The 17,738-nt window shown below is 39.2% G+C and overlaps 1 protein-coding gene and 1 long non-coding RNA gene across 24 annotated transcripts in view; one reads left to right on the top strand and one right to left on the bottom strand.

Annotated features, from left to right (window-relative positions):
• The window catches only part of PARD3B (par-3 family cell polarity regulator beta), a 979,753-nt gene that overhangs the window by 659,440 nt on the left and 302,575 nt on the right, over positions 1–17,738 (top strand). The gene's annotated exons all lie outside the window — the stretch shown is intronic.
• LOC144306061 (uncharacterized) lies at positions 10,295–17,302 on the bottom strand. 19 transcript variants are annotated; one of them, XR_013373089.1, is made up of 7 exons: positions 17,210–17,302; positions 16,625–16,697; positions 15,061–15,119; positions 14,557–14,636; positions 14,176–14,290; positions 13,880–14,006; positions 13,487–13,650 (listed from the first exon to the last, which is right to left on the bottom strand). It is a non-coding gene; the product is annotated as an uncharacterized LOC144306061 (long non-coding RNA). The 19 variants fall into 19 exon arrangements; XR_013373091.1 differs by having other exon boundaries at positions 16,653–16,799; positions 17,210–17,294; XR_013373097.1 differs by lacking the exon at positions 16,625–16,697 and adding an exon at positions 16,760–16,799 and having other exon boundaries at positions 17,210–17,283.

Below are 17,738 nucleotides of genomic sequence, written 5' to 3'. Positions count from 1 at the left end.
CCACTATTGGAATGTACCAGAGACTAAATGTTTTCTTTTTTTTTTTTTAATTTTTTATTTTATTTATTTATGATAGGCACACAGTGAGAGAGAGAGAGGCAGAGACATAGGCAGAGGGAGAAGCAGGCCCCATGCACTGGGAGCCCGACGTGGGATTCGATCCCGGGTCTCCAGGATCGCGCCCTGGGCCAAAGGCAGGCGCTAAACCACTGCGCCACCCAGGGATCCCGACTAAATGTTTTCTAGTGATTTCTCCTGATACTCTCAACAATTTCCTAATTCACAAATGACAGTATAACATGTAATTTTTCCCCCTGAAATAGAGGAAATAATAACTGATGGTTTTAAGGGACATCTTTAGACCCTTCAGATAATAATATTTTAAGTATAGGACTAAATTCATAATACTATCTGTGTCAGGAATGCTCTAGGCTACAAATAATAGGAAACTCTACTATTGGTAACATAAAACAGTAGGGTTTATGGTTGTGACATAATGAGTAGTCTAATAAAGGTCCCTACTAGCAGGGAAGTGAACAAGAGAGTTCAGGGGATATTAGATCCATTGACTGTTTCTGATTCTCTTGGCTTCTCGCTCTTAACAGCCAGCTTGTGGGCAGCTTTGGCTATGAGGCCCATGGTGAAAATAGGAGAGAAAAAGTACTACTGTTTTCTGTCTTATCAGTAAAAGCTAAGGCCTTCAGCAAGAAGGCTCCAGCCCCTTCCGCACATATCTCATTGCCCCCAATTGGCTCATTGCCAACCCTGACAGCAAAGGCTTGGAAGTATTTGATTTTCTAGCCTCTATTCTGGAGGCTAGGAAAGAAAAGGTGGTTGGGAATGGGGATGGGGTAAGCAATCAACAATGACTGCCATGCCACAAAGAATAAATAAATCCTGCTGACAAAATAAACTTTACCATGTATCACATCACCCCATTCCAGTTGGAGCATTCACTATGAGCTTACCCAGATCTAGAAAATAACTTCCAATATATCCAAAGACAAGCACAGAAAATTTATCCTCCCAAAGATATCAGAACCTGGACTTTGTGCCAGGTGCACTTTCTGCAAAGTGATTCAGATTCATGCCTCAGCAAAATATCAGATTGCTTCCAGACAAGGATCTTCAGAGTCACTTGAGAATATATGAAGCTCTAGTGTCAAACATTTGCTGCAGAGAGTATAGGAAACCCTCATACTCCTCACGTTTGAGAAATTTCATGCATGAAGAAAAGGCACTGGCAAGTAATAGTAATTGAATAATTGATTGTTCAACTTTTAATTATTGGCATATAAGTAAATATGCCAATAACTATATGTATATACAACTATAAAAATATTATTATTAACTACATATGATAATATATGCACACACACACATAATTTTGATATTTGGAAGCAACTCACACATCCTTGCCATGGTTGCCTATTATTTCCTTAAAAGGCCCCCAAACGTACACCAGGAACTCTAGGTTGGAAACCACCATTCCCAGGTTTCCAATGAGGCTCCCACATCACATTTGAAAGAAAACATTGTATTGATGTTAATGAAGCTTACCATAGCGATCATTTTACAATATATACAAATGTTGGACTGTGAAACTAATGTTGTACGTTAATTATCTCAATTTAAAAAAGACATTGTATCAGACGTAAAAGTCATTTCATCATGTTAGCCACATTTTAACAGCATACTAGCTCCTATAATAAGATTAGTAAAAGATGCTGTATTTCATCTTATTTTCTGAATGAAGATAAAAGGTTTGATTCCTGTAAATTTTTGCTTAATTTGATTTCTCAGAATTCAATACTGCAATATATATTTTACCACTCTCATCCATTTCCTTTGATAGTCCTATTTCAGATCAGCTGTCCCCTCATCCCTATAATTATTTTCCCCCATAGTTCTATTTGTATTTGATAGTCCATACTTGCCATAAGTAAATGGCACCAATAGCTGGTGTTAAAATGTGTGGACTTTAGTATACTGTATAGTAGAACCATTAAATATTTATGATTAGTTGTTTTATCAGTTAAGATATGTTTGGCTGCAAGTAATAGATCATTGATGACAGTGGTTTCTCTGAAAAAGTGCTTATTTTTCTCAGGCACAGGATGGACAGAAGCAGGCAGACCAGGGTTGGTACATGTGCTCAAAGAAGTCATCAAAGCACCAGCCTTCTCCTGTCTCCTTGCTTCTCCATCCATAACCACGTGACTTTCAATCTCACATCTGCAAGATGGCTGATGCCCCTTCCTGTTCTGGGCAGGAAGACGGAGGATAGATGGAAGGCAAAAGGCATAAGACATACCAGCTGATTCTTCCCCTTTTATCTGGAAAACAGTAGCTTTTCAGAGACTGACTTCAGATACTTTGTTTACATCTTAATTATTTAATGCCATCCTACTAACGGAGAACTGTGAGACTATACCAGGATGAACATTTTTAACTAGTATTTTGATTCCTTGAACAAAATCAGGATTTTCTTGTTTATAAGTTTGTTTGTTTGTTTATGTAAGTAATCTCTACCCCCAACATGGAACTCAAACTCATGACCTCTAGATCAAGAGGTACATGCTCTTCGACTGAGCGAGCTAGGCACCCCAGGATTTTCCTGGAAGAAGGTGGAAAAAGATGTGAATAGATAACAAACAGGTATATATAAAACAGATGAGTGAACCAAATAAAAACTGTCCCCTTTATTATATATCAGTTTTCCCTTAAATTTAACTTAAAATGCCTGAAGTCATTAAAAATAAAGCAGTTCTGCAATGTAGATAATCAAAAATCATCTATTAACTAGTTCAGTGTTCTCTGAACAGCAACTAACACATACATTCCAGGAACATAATGAATATTAAATTAAATTGTGTTGATTGCTTCAATGATTTTCCTTAACGTAAATTTTCACTTTAACAGTTGCAACTAACTATTCATATATACAATCAAACTCTCAATTACCAAAGGGTGAATTCTCTAAATTCTCATTATTGTTGGGAAATCTGACTTTCCATTTCTTCTGTGCATTGTCACCTAGTGGAAAGATTTTACCCTTTCTTAATTAACTCTGCTGCTTCTCGCTGTAGCAAAGTAAGGTTTGAGTGGAAGTGAATGTTAGTTACTTCTTACACCTTCACAGGTCAGCTTCTGTAAAGAGTCTCTTTCCCATCATTTCCTCCTCCTCCAGCAAAAGTATGAACCCACAAACAGTTATCTAAAGAAGCTACTCTAAGGCCAGTCTTGATCTTGGCTATGAATCAAGGTGAGAAATATGGAGTAAAACTATAAAATGTAAAATGCATTTGCCTAAGAATTTACCAACTCCTCCTAAATCAAGGATTCACTTCTTACTTGAAATGAGGTTTATAGTTTGGAAGAAACTCCGTTTGTTCATTCAGTCAGGCATATATTCGTTTGACAAACACCTGTTAAATCCCTACTATATGCTATACATCATGGTGAACTCACAATGTATATCATCACACTGTATTCTGCAGCCAAACCAAATAATTTTTGTAAAAGTAGTTTGAAAAAAGTGTTACTTTGATAAGTTACCTGTGTGCTTTATTTGTTTGTTGTTGTTGCTAACAAACAAAGAGGTTGTAGCTCTTTGGCGGGGATGGAAGGGAGTTATTCATGTAGATCACAGGTGAGTCATGTGAATGGTCTCCCAGGGGCTACATAGCAACCACAGGAGTGTATGTAGTTACTCTGGTTACTTTAGGGCACATTTGAGGATCAGTTCCTGCTTTGTGTTATCCATATTGTTAGCTTAGATCATCTAGATTTGATAAATAAGGGGTTGTTGTCTTGTTTTGCTTTAGCCATTTTTTCCCTCATAACTTAGTATTGCCTTGAATTTCCATAAACATTAAATTCTCTTAATATTATGTTCTTTATTCTCTTATAAATAGACAACATGTCCATATGCTTTTGCTACAGCACATTGGGATTATGATATGGTATAAACTTCAGACTTAAAAAATGTATAGGAATTGGGATCTCTGGGTGGCTCAGCGGTTGAGCGTCTACCTTTGGCTCAGGGCATGATCCTGGAGTCCGGGATCAAGTCTCACATTGGGCTTCTTACAGGGAGCCTGCTTCTCCCTCTGCCTGTGTCTCTGCCTCTCTCTCTCTCTCTCTCTCTCTCTCTCTCCCTCTGTATCTCTCATGAATAAATAAAGTCTTTAAAAAAATGTGTAGGAATATTGGCCAACTGATTTAATTCCCTGTTATATAGAGGAAAATATTCCATTCTTCAGGCCTGTTCAGAAACTTATATTGCAATTACTTTTAAGGTTACTGAGAAAAATAACTAGCCATCTTGTTCACTCTCGTGCGAACTCTTTACAATATTTATTATTAAGCAAGTGTATGGTATATCCCATTGGTTTTCCTTTTTCTCCTTTTCCTATATTCTTTAGTTTTTATAATTTACTTTAGTAGTGGTGACTTAAAAAGAATAATTTCTACTTAATTTCTTTCTGAAATTAGGTAGGAATCTGCATCAGTGTATCTTTGACTTTTCCATTACACCTTTTCTTAAATATAGCATTTGTTTTCAATTAGTGCCAAATGCAAAATTTATTATGGCAACTTTTCAGTCTTCTTTAGGAATCATTACGTTTACAGATGATCCATAGCATTTTCTCTTGTTGCCTTCTCAATAAGTGTCTTTAAAATGTATGTCTTAAGGTTACTTTTGTAATTTAAACTATTTAAACAATCTATGGTAAACTGTAGAAATATCAGTTCACTACACATTCTTTTAATATTTTAAAAGCAGTTCCCATCGTTATCATTCCTTCAATTTTTATCCCTTATCATGGACTTGCATGTTGTTTCAAAGGGCTTTTCATTTTAGTCTCCATTTGCTTCTAGATTTCAAGCTGCTTGTGTATCTTTTGAATACACATTTAAACACAGGAGGAAAAAAAATGTGAGTAATGCTTGCTAACTGTGGCATGATTGCAACTTGTTTGAGAAGGAAATGAATAAAGAGGTAATATAAAATCACAAATCAACCCCAAGGCCCAGTGTTAGGCTGCTTTCAGTACCCTATTAGAAAGGAAAAATCTCTTGAGTTTCACAGATTAACAAAAACTTCCTTGTATTTACCATGCACTGAAAATACAATTAACAATGTGTATGGGGAGAAGATAGATAATGAAAAGAGAAATTAGTCTCTGAAAAGCACATTCCAATGAGGCCATGAAATACAAGTTCATATGTCTTACTCAAAATATTTAAGAGATCCAATGATAAAAATCAGGAGCCACCTGCCTCTTTAGATTACCCTAAAGAGGTGATTGTGTTTTCATAATAGTATTTTAAAAATCAGGGGCTGTCATTGTTTTTAATCTTGAATTCTATATTTTGGTGGCTATAGACAAAAAGTTTGGTTAGATGTTCTTAGGAGAGAAGAAGTTCAAGTTTTTCCTATCGATTCAGTTGTTCAAATACTATGGAAGAGTGCTCACAATGGTTAGAAGAATGGTAGTAAAAGCCACAATTTCAGGTGTGTTAGTAATGTTGCATCATTTAGTCTGAGAAATCTATTAAGAGAGAGTCTTGACACAAATAACAGAAGCCATTGCCTGTTGAGGTTTTCTCTCCTGAAAATGTGTCATGTCCACAATAAACTGCATGCAGCATACATTAATTTTTTACTCAAGGAAGTCCTCTTTGAAAGGACCAGGGGGCAGCGGAAATCAGAGTGGGAGAGCGTGGAGCAGCCTCATTCCACCCGGCATTCCTTCCCTTTGTGGTGAGCCAGCAGGATGTCTGGTGCTGGGAGAGCTTTGCCAAACAACCTAGAGAGAAAATACACCTTCTGACAAGGTAGTTAAATCTCAAAGACCTCCAGTTCTTTGCTGTTTATGCAGGATTTGTGGTATTTTCCTTTCTCTTTTCTTATTCATCCCTGTTCAAAGAAGGGACAAAAAGACCTGGTGGAAAGCTTCACCAAGAAAAGGCTTTTTGAAAGAACTTGAAAGAAGACAAAGGAGTCCAGCAAAGCATTACTGGGGAGGAGTTGAGGGAAGGAGTTTGCCAGGAAAGAGCAAGAGCTGGGCCTGAGTTAGTGAGGGGTGAGGGCAGGAGGCAGCACCTACCAGCACACAAATGGCCTCTCTTGGTCATATTAGGAGTGTGTCTTCTAGGACTGCACAAGGTTCTAGACTGTGGCTTGTAGCAGTTACCGGTCAACATCTACATAGAGCTTCTGCCTCTGAGCTCCATGTGAAATTTCTGACAGGAGAAGACTGAAGAGCTCTGACTGGTAGGAAGTTTGCCATCCTGATACAGAGACCTGTGGATTGGTGGTTAAGGTGCATGACTGTCACTGGCGGTCAGCCCTGGGTTTGTCCCGGTTCCACAGCTGCTTCAGTGTGTCATTCTAAGCCTCAGCCTCTTCAGCTTTAAGCCATGGATAATAATAGTATCAGTGTCATGGGTGAAGAGTTTTAGAATTGAGGACAACCTCCACACACGGTCACTGTTACCACAGTTGAGTGATCTGCATATTTGCGACAACAGGGAGACGGTGAACTAAGAATCCATGCTGTGAGCAATCGAGAGAGGCGATCTTTGAGACCACAGTCAGGAAGGTTTGATTAATCAGTCAAACAACAAGTAGTTATTGAGAGTCCACTATGCTGGCCATTGATACAAAGGTGACCATGTCTTGTCCCTGTCTTCAAAGAGCTTAGAGTGTAGTAAGGAAAACAGATACATACACAGTGTACGAAGTGATGCATAATTCTGCTGCTCTATGCTGTGTTCTAGATCACTGAACCTGGAGACACAGTCCTTGAGTTCAAATCCCAGCTCTGTTGCTTACTGGCTGTGTGACCTTGGACAAGATACTAACCTCTCTGTGCTTAAGTTTCTTGCTATATTAGTGACAGTAATAATAGCACGTGAGTTCAAGAGTCAAGGTGAGGATAAATCTTGTGAAAACTGAATTGTGCTTAAAATAATGCTTAGCATTCAGTAAATTCTAGTGATGACATGGGAACAGGAATGAGAAACCTGCTCACTGTCTTCTCCGTCCTTTCTTTTTTATCATAAAGGTGATCAGGAAAGGCTTGCCAGTGGGAGTGGCATCTAAGAAAGTAAAGTTGAGGAAGAGCTGGCGGGAGAGGAGAGAAGAGAATCCGAGAGAGAGAGACAGAGAGACAGAGACAGAGAGGAAGAAGGGGAGGCATGTGCAAAGTCCCAAAGCGGGGAGCTGGCTTATGGAAGTGCAGCAACTAGTTCAGAATGGCTACAAGTTGGAAAAATGGGGAAGAGCAAAGCAAGGAGAAGAGTGGCGAGGTGAGATGTGTGGGAGAGGCAGATCAGGAAGTGCTTTGCAAACCATCCTAAGTAGTTCGAGCTTCCTGCCAAAAAGTGGGGAGCCTGGCAGCATAATATGATCAAATTATCAGAAATCCTGGAAACAGATGCCCAGAGGGAGCATGTGAATGACTAAAGACAGCATGGAGCCAAGGGTTAAATCTTGGAGAAGGCCCGGGTTGGGGGAAGAGGGGAAGACAGTAACGGAGCCTGAGGAGGGGACACACGGGGAGAAGACCCAGGTAGCTCCCAGCCTGGCCTCCTGGCCGCGGTGGGAGGATAGGATTTCATCCAGAAGGGGTGAAGGAGAGTATGGAGCACTGCGGGGAGATCAAACAAAATAAGGCTGGAAAGAAGTTTATTGGTTCTGGCAATTAGGAGGTAATTGGTGACCTTGGAGCTTGGGGGAAGCATGCGAGCTGGAAGCCAGATGGCAGAGGATGCAGGGACCATGGGGAAAGTGGACTCCCCCAGGCACGTCCAGCCGGGCATGAGAAGAGGAGGAGGAAAGGTAGAAGTCAGAAGACCAGCAGGGTCCTTGGAATAGGGGAGACCCCAGAGATGATTGCAGTGAAGAGAAGGAATTTCTAGACTCTGATGTATGAAGAGAACCAGGACAGCTGACAGGCTCAGAAGGGAGAGGTCACTCCTTAGTGGACAAGAGGCTCAGAAGGCAGGATGGATGCAGGAAAGAGACTGTTTTCGAGGTGGAAAGGGGAGAAAGTTTAAGATTTGTTTTTTATTTCCTGAGAATGAGGGGAAATAGAAACAGGAGACTTGATGTGATGGAAGGTTTTGTGTCAACTGCTGTGGGAGAGGCTTTGGGGACCTAATGAGAAATGAATAAAACAACTGCAGGCCCCAGAGGCTGAGGGGGTCTCTCTCACAGGAAATTAGTGAATTTCATTTCTTCGTGAGCCCTCTGTCACTGTGAGAGAGAAAATTGGTGTCCACTTCATTCCTTTACGAAACTTAAATTCAACTCTTATTCTGAACTTTAGGAGCCTACTGAACTTTGAGAAAAAATGCTAAATAAGTGGTCATGTTGCCAGTGCATGCTCTCCTTCCACCTTCAATAGAAGCTGCCTGTCAAAACTCTTTACTTTTTCACAAGTTGCACTTAGATTTCCCAACATAGCTTCTATATTGTGCCTTGGGACCTTGCTTTACCAGTGCCTCTGCCGCTCTCACGTCCACTAACATTAATCCACTCCACAGAGGACTTGTCCTATTCCTATATTTCCTCTATCAATATCCTTCCTTGTTAGATTCTTCTGTATTTTCAGGGTGTTTTTTTTTTAAGATTTTTTTTTTTTTTTGCTTTTTTAAAAAATTATGTACATTTGCCATAATTTCACAAGGACGTTTTTTAAAACATCAGATTATCCAAAGGGAAAGCTAAATGGATGCCCATCCTTTGGAACAGAATTTCTCCTTAAATCACTGCTTTTATATGTTTTTGAAGTTTAGACCTTAGAATGACCTCCTCTCAGTTCTAGAGTCTTCACCTGAAACTGTGAAAAGCTGCCTCTAGGTCTCTTCCTAGTATGCAAGACCTCTCAGAGAAGGAGGGCAGTCTTCAGTGGCTCAGCCAGGCCCATTTCAGTGAAAAGACATCACTTCCCTAAAACGAACCCCCACTTAGAAAACATTTCTCGTTGTCTAATGGGGCCAAACCAGACCAAAGAGAAAGAAGCACATTCTGGAAAGTAAGTTCCCCAGTGTTTCTGACCATAAAGCTGGGTTTCTGAAATCCAAGATTATTTCCAGCGGGGAGTCTAAATACCTGCCAAAGCTACCGAAAAAGAAGTATCCTTATTTTACCTGCGATGTCTATAAATCATGATCACTTATTTTCATTCCAGAGTCATACTTTATGCTGAACCATGAAAAGCAAAAATACGTTTAAAATATTAAATCGTAAGCTATTAGTGAAGGGTAAAAGAGTCCCTTTGTGTCAGGATTTCTTCTGTCTGAAGGGATGAATAGCAGTCGCCTTTCTCTGACATAAATAGCTTTTATATAATACCTTCCAGAGGGGGAAAAAAATTGCTTTAGGACAAAATACAGTCACTACTCCTTTTCCCCATGCATGAACTTTTGAACAGAAAAATAACATTAACAGATTATTAAACTATTTGTCACCAAAAAAAAAAAAAAGCAGATGGTATTTTTCTGCCTTGAATAATCTGTAGCAGAAAAAAAAAAATCAAAGGGATAGTCTTTACTTGCCCTGCTTTCAAAACTCACTAATTTTTCTCTTTCCAATGTTATTTACAATTGTCCTTGGTTTTCAGACCTGTGATTTTGTTCACTATTGCAAATGGTTTAATTTTCATTCAAAAATCTAGATTAAATTTCTGAGTTCAGCGTGAGAGAAAAGAACTATTGAAAAGACACTATTTTTTTCCTTTTTTTTTTTTTTTTTTTCCTGGAGGAAGGCTTTGGTTCTCAGAGGATATCAAATTCCCGTGTCAGTTTTGTAAATAAGGATCAGAAAGACTGTTGTCTTTTCAGAGCAGGCTGTTTGTCTTATTTGTGTGTTTGTAGTAAACTAATCTACAAGTGCTTCCCTGATAAAGTTAACACTTCGTTAATTACCCAAAGCCTTGACATGTTCTATAATTGCCATTTGGCTAACAAACATTTGATACTTTTCTTGGGTAGAATTTGTTGAGACCCAGAGAAGCAAGCTTTTGATGGATGGGGAACAAACCAAATAAATACAGTATTTTATGTTCTTTTAATTCAGGGCCAAGTGGATTTGGATGGAGTGTTTATTTAGTTTGCTGGCTGTTTCAAGATGCTGTGGTGTATTGATTCCTTTTATTACTAGCAGCCGTTTAACCTGACCTCTTCCAGATCCAGTATTTTAAAAGCCGTAAATTTTAACTTTACTTATGAGCAAAGGCTGAAATGCTGTGAAAGCCTTTTTATTAGTTGAGCTCCACCATTCTTGATGCTCTTGTGTCACCCATGGCAACAATATTTAGGGCTTCTTAAATTAGAGTGGCTGCTCTACTGGTAGGGAGGAGCAAAGGCAGCTATAAAACGAAGTCATAAACATTTCAGGGGTGTAGGATTCCGTGACGCAATAGCAGACAGGTGCAGGAAAGTAGGGGCAGGCCTAAGGAGAAAAGGATTTGGGTTGGTCACATTAAATAAACATTTGCTTTAGCATCTCAGATACTGAACACTACTTGGAAGAGAGGAATAGAGTACCAGGCAACCGAAGAGCAGGATGGAGCCAAAGACCAATTCCAGAGACCGGTCTTATACAAGTCCAGAGGTCCCAGGCACAATCTTTGTGTCCAGATTTAAGACAAACCAAGAAACCTAGTGTTCTTCCTAAGCTGTGAAAATCCATGCTTCCGATCATAGACTGACTTGAACATGATCCAGGGGAGAGTTTTTCTAGAATGTCAGTGCTTAACTTTTTGAAGGTACCGTGACCATCCTCTGAGGATGGGGAACTATTTTAGGTCAATTAGCAATTGACCATTTCATCTTAAAATAGCCCAGTAATGCACCTCCTGGCCCAGTGTACACACTTGAAAGGGCTTAATTTTCCACAAAAAGAAGAGAAATATTATACATGAGCGTAGCCCTGAAATGTATCAGTCAGTGAGAATGTGTTGTATTTAGTGTTGAGGACAGAAGGAAAGCTTCTACATGTGCAGCTTCCAGGCTTTTACTTATGCATATCGGTAGCTTTGGTCTGCTTTGCAGAAAAGCAGAGAATTTCCCATCAGTTTTCTAATTATCAAGATGTTTGTTTAAACAAATTTTCTTTTCTCAACCTCTAGACCTCCTTTTATTTGATCATGCAGCAAAACTCTGATACAGCATTAGTGGGGTTATATAAGCAAAGAATTATCATTTCACCATAGGAAAAAAAACCCAAGCTATGAAGAGAAAAACTCATATTGAAATAATTCAAATAAAAATGCCTACAGCCAAAGAGAAATATTGAATGAGGAGATTCCACCCCCATCTTTATATTTCTTTGCAGAGGAATTTAATCCGAAATGGCATATGTTTGGACTTGGTTTGTTAGTTCACCTTAGTAATTTCTTTCTTCTTCTCTTGATGATAGCCTACTTAAGAATCTATACTAGAGAGACTTTTGTCCCAACATTTCAAATGATGCTTAGGACATAACCCTCAATATCTGTCTCCTCTCTGAATATTTCAATGACTTAAGTAAGAAAAGTAAGACATCTTTAACTCTCTTGCTTTTAAAATTAGGTTACCTCCCTAAATCATGATTCTTAATTTGCTACAACAGGAGAAACTTTCTTAATAATTTGAAAAAAAATCAGAGTTGAAACAACATCAGAACTTTACCACCTTTCAGTTTAAAATTTGCCTGCGGTCCATGGCTCCATACTGCCCAAATCATTGGTCCTCCCATAAAATCAAAACCTTCAGAGGGTGTGAGTCCTTGTACTACTGTAACCAAAGATTTCTGTCCTAGCATTTTTTTAATTGAAGTTCGATTTGCCAACCTATATTATAACACCCAGTGCTCATCCCATCAAGTGCCCTCCTCAGTGCCCATCATTTTAAGAAGCCAGGTATTCTTGTTAATTTGGTTCCCCAAATTCAGTTCAATTCACTAAACATCAACAAAATGTTTAAATGTTTACTGTGAGTTCTTTTTCTACAACCTTATTTGAATCAAGGTGGAACTACACACTTTTATGAACCAAAGTATCATCTGACCAGTGTTCTGTATCATATCTCTTTTTAATAACCCTGCTTTTTTAAAGAACCAACTTTTAAAAAGACATTTTAATTGTAGTAAAAATATACATAACATAAAACTTACCATTTAAGTATCTTTAAGTGTGTGGTTCAGTAATGTTAAATATACTGACACTGTTGTGCTTATAATTTTTAAGCTAGATTTCCCAATAAATTTCCCCCTTCCCTATCTCCATGACCAGAACAGCCCTGGCATGTTTGATGATCTTGGGCAGAATGTTCCCCTCCATACCCATAGGAGGGAAAGTAGTTGTTACCTTGGGGAAGTTACTCAAATTTCTAGAAAAACTTTCTGCGAGGTTGGCTGTCATGGTGTGAATTAAAAGGTTATGTCAGAGGTTAAACTATGCAATTAAATCAAGAAAGCAGATTATTCTAGTAGCCGACATTAACTTTTGGAAAGAGACAGGATTAGCTGTACTTAGTCACATATAAATCGCATGAAATGAACAATGGGAAAAAAATTATTTCACCAGGTACTTCCCTTGAAAGAAAATCGTTCCATCTTGCACCTCTAATTTTTCATCTTAATTCTGTTACTTCACGAGGCTCATTATCCTTTTCCAGATTTGCACACAGTGACTGATGCATTGTGACAGGTTGTTTTTGTTTTTCTGCTTTAAAAAATATTCCCTCTCTCCCTAAATAATTATCTGCAGATTAACCTTTTTTCTTACTGGAATATTTGTTGGGATAGAATACAGAAAATAGAAATGTGTAAGTGAGACCCTTTAGACCGGAGATAAATTCTTCAAGGCCAGTAGGGTATCATTTATTAACTGCCTGGTGCAGTCCACTGAATGGGCCCCTTTTGACCTGAAAGAGTTAATGTTCTATTGAAAGTGTATGGATTGTCCCCAGCTTTTCTCCCTTGGAATGCTCTGACCCATTAATGGCAGTAATAATAATAATAGAAAACAATTCCACTTTGCATCCATTACTCTGAAACTCTTAATGGTATCCTAATGTTTTTTATTCTTTAAGTGTAACCGAAAACTGACATTCTGCTCAGCTAAAATTTCAAATGTGTGTTTTTTTCATTGCCACTTTTACATGTCGTGCAGGATGCTGAGTAAGGAATAAAGCAAAGGCTTATAATTGGTCTTTTAAATCATCATAAACATTTATTTTTTCCCCCATGGCTATATCTAGTGCCAATAACTCAGTCATAAGATGATGGGAAAAACTATTTAATGATGCACCACAGCATCTTTCTAAATTCTTACCCAGAATGAGGCAGGAGAATAACACATGACACTTGGTTTGCTCAAAAGTTGATATTAAAAGAAGAACAAAACTCTTTTTGTGCATGTGGGAGCATCAGCAGTGAACCCAAAAGTTCTTTCTTTTTTGATACAAACGCTTTTTAGAAAAGCCATATGTTTTTGTGCCTTTATTAACTATCAAAAGTAAAACAGGGCTCTGCAATGTTTGGAGCTGAACTGGGGCTTCCGTTCTGGGAAGTGGACTTCTATAAAAGGCGATTAATGATGATAACACTTTCTTGATCCGTCCTGAGATTACAGGCATTTGGCACAGAACCTGTTACATAGTAAGTTATAAATAAAGATCGTTTGTCGTTATTGTTGTTGAGCCAAAACAAACAAACAAAAAAAAATCCATCCCAATTTTAGGTCCTTAGGTCACCCACATGTGGGGCAAATTAGTCCCACCAAGTGCACAGTACTGTCAGAAAGCCCCTGTCTTGGTTATTGTCTGCAAAAATAAGCCTGTGTATTTGAGTGACTGTGTTTGGACCAGAGTCACAGACCTCAGAGGTCTCCTGTTGCTGGTGGGATCAATCATGCACTCCATCATCTGGCTTCTAGAGTCATCTTCACTCTTTCCATCCTTTGTCCATCTCTGCCTCTGCACACCTCCTGCCCCATGTGAACACTCTGCAGTAGACAGACTGTGAGTTTGCCACCACTCATCAGGCCTCTATTCTCACCTCCTTCCCACTCTGTCCCTAGGACCATCTCTCAGTTTGTTCAGATATCCAATTGCGCTCAATCTTTTTTTCTCCCCTAATTCCTGTTCCCCACTCTACATCTTACTATATTCCACCTTGTTTGGGGATGCTTTTGAATTCTGCATTTTGATTCTCCATAAGCAGGTGTTCACAGAGAGAACTGTGATCAGTTAATATCTGTATCTTCCTGTGATCAGTTAAGTCCAGTGTCTGTAACAGATGTGGAGGAAAGCAACCCTTCTTTTATTAGTAGCACCATAATGACACATATATAGTATATTGCAGTTTTATGGCTTTCTAGTATGTGTGTAATTTCAACTGATCACAACAAAAATCCATGAAATTGACGTTACTGGTAATTTAGATATGTTCTTTAACTTATCAGTGACTCAATTTCCACAACTATACAATGAGGATAACAGTAGTATACACCTCATATAATTAAATGTGTACAGACATACATACTCAGAAGGTACCTGGGACAGGTGACTGCTGCTGCTGTTTCATCATCATCGATATTGTATTTTTCATTATTCCACTTTTACTGATGAAGAAACTGAGCCAGAAAGGTTAAATGACTTGCCAGCACCTCAAGTCTTCCAACACCAAGTCCACGTCAAAGATACTTCTTACAGGCACACCTGGGTGGCTCAGTCGGTTAAGCCTTTGATTTGTGATTTCAGCTCGGGTTTTGATCTCTGGGTTCTGAGATCGAGCCCCGTGTCAGACTCTGTGCTGGGCATGGAACCTGCTTAAGATTCTCTCTTCCCTACTCACTCTGTCTCCCTGCACTCACTCTCTTTCTCTCTCTCTCAAAAAAAAAAAAAAAAAAAATATATATATATATATATATATCTTAAAAATATATATCATTAGCCTATCATTTCCTTGGTTTTTACAGGTAAGTTTGGAATTCACACTTACTTAGAAATTTTATTAGAGACCCTTGAAAGGAACATATCCATATAACACAAACCCACCTGCAGAAACAGACACCTCCTCCCTATGAGGCAGCTCCATCTCTTTCCACATGTGAAGGCTTTGTTGAGTAGCCATGAGAATACAATGGGAAAAACAGGCCCTTATGAGTGATACTAGGTTTACTCGTAACTTTAAAATCCAAATCAATGAATTTAATTTGTGCAATTATAGATAGATTGTTTGAACCCTTGGTTAACCATAGCAAGAATTCATTTTATTCTGTTTTTGAAAGTCATTCTATTTTTCCAAAGTGTTTAGCAATTAGTTGTATGTCTACAGTCATTAGAAATGGTTTCACATATGGTCCTCTCTTCACAGAGGAGTCAGGGGCCAAGATGAGAAAGATCAGTTTAATACAGTCTTTTCTGTTGGGGAGTCTATCTCCCGTACAACCCAACCAGTAACAGACTAGAATGTGCCCACTTATAAACTAACATCAGAGGCCATTCTCACTGCTCTGATTACCTCTGTTATTTATGATCTCTTCACCATTATAGCCAAGGAACAACCTTCCCTGTTGCTCAAGTATCTATCTGACCTGAGGAAAAACAACTGATGTGTTGGTATGTAGATGAGACATTAAAGAGGGTATTAAGTCAACCCTTTAGGTGACAGTTGAAAATACCAATTTCAAACTGGCTTTTGCAAGGGAGGTAATTCATTGACTCAGGCAATCAAAGAGTTCAGAGGAGCATCTGCATAAAGACAAGGCTGGAGCTAGGGTCTCAGTGTCAACAATGCTCTTCCTCACAATTCTGGTTCCTCTCAAGGGACTTCATTTTAATGGAAAAGCAAGATGGCTATCAAGCAGCTCCAGGCTTCCCCTCCCATTAACCCTGATAGCAAAGAAAGTGACTTTTTCCTGGTCACTCTACCAGGGCTAGTTCTATGTCGCCTTCTGTGGACCAACAGCCTATTGCCACACCAACCAGGGGTGTGAAATACACTGATCAGTTATGCCTGGGTCATGGGCACACTTCTGAGTGAGAGTAGGGGAAGCATAGTAACCCCCCAAAACAGGATACTCATTCCATCTGGAATGGTGAATACAGGGTGGGGAAAAAAATGAATGTCAATACCAGGGGTAGATAAAAGGGACAGATCAGGATAGCTGGCAAGTTATAATGTTCCACCTATGAGTGTCCTGGAGATGGACTACAGCAGTATCTCCATGTGCTCTGAAATTTCACTACAATCCAGCAAGAATTTCAGTATAAGAAAGATTGATCATAGACCTCCCTGAGGGGGAGTTATTAATGGAAATGCCACCTTCTTATAGCCTTGTTTCCTTCTGGCAAGGGTTACCCAGGCTGAGTTATAGGGAAATTCCAGCATGTTGTCAGATTTCACAACAACATTAAGTGGGACTTCCTTTTCATATTTGCCACCTCATTTATTTTGTGTGCCCCCATGTTATTAGTTTTACTGCCCATTAATCATTATATATTACAAAATATAATAAAGTGTGCTTAAGAGGAGATAGCATCAGGTCTGGCCATGGCAGTCACAGCTTGGCCATGCCAGGAGGAAGCTTAAGGGTGGCAAGCAGTACCCCTATCCTACCCATTCACAGAGGCATATCCAGAAGCACCTCTTGACTCCCAAGTAGACCAGGTCATGTTTCTTCAGCCTTTTCCTCTTGGTCAGAAGAACATCTGGGGCGAGTGTCTCTGTTCATTGTAAGGGAAGCTGACTTACCACACTAAAAATGTTCTAGAAGAAACTGCCTCACAAAACCCTGAAGTTGGAATTGTTAAAAGGAAGAAAGAAAAGAACAAGTTATTTTATTTGCAGTGAGTTCCATTACTGTATAATACAGCAGTCTTTCTGCTCCTAAGTTTATCCTATATATTTCTTCCACGTTCTCTTTTCTCAAAATACCAATATTACCAAGTGATTCTGCTGGCGAAAAACTTTTAAAGGATTCCTGTTGCCCTCTGCTGAGGTCTCATATTTTCAGCCAGATTTTGACACCCTTCAGATCTTACTTTACTCATACTTTCCCACCAATCCCCAATACATCACTTTCCCTTACTGGTCACTCCATCCATCCTATATCCCCACCACTGAAGAGACATGTCAGGTATTTTCTCATGCTTTTCCTCCTTTGTGGAGTGCTTTCTCACCTTCTGCTTGTGTTTGACCCACCTTGAAGGACAAGTTGTGCTTTGTTCATTTATCCAGTGACTGAGGATCAGGGTGCTTTGTTCTCTCTGGAATTTTCACGCGTCTAACACTGCCCCAGCCTGGAACTATGCTATGTGTCAGAGTTCTTGGCTCTGTAGTCTTCAGCATTGTCTATCACCCCGTAACCCCAAAAGTCTATTTGCTGCCTGATTTGTCCTTTTGCTGATGGTGTAATGGGTTGGTCTGGGGGGAGGAGAGTTGCTTAGCTCTTTACTTGTCCCAGAGATGGGTATTCCCATCAAGTGATTTTAGCATTTGGTTTCTTTATGGAAAAGACCTCTTGAAGAAACAAGGCTTTGGGGCTATTGAAAGAAGTAAAGGGTATAGAAGATGATTTGAAAAGTGGTGAAAAGTCTTAAACAATACAAAAAACAATTAGTTTTGAATGAAGAGTGAAAAGTCAAGGCTAATGATGCCCCAGGCCCATGATGTATGGCTATGGAAATAGAAATCCTCTCGGCATTCTGTTGGTTGTAAAGAAATCCTCCTA

The sequence above is a fragment of the Canis aureus genome, chromosome 36, assembly GCF_053574225.1.
Source record: "Canis aureus isolate CA01 chromosome 36, VMU_Caureus_v.1.0, whole genome shotgun sequence".
In the NCBI taxonomy this organism is placed as follows: Eukaryota; Metazoa; Chordata; class Mammalia; order Carnivora; family Canidae; genus Canis; species Canis aureus.
The sequence above is the reverse complement of the archived record's forward strand: the minus strand, read 5'-3'. Positions and strand labels throughout refer to the sequence as shown.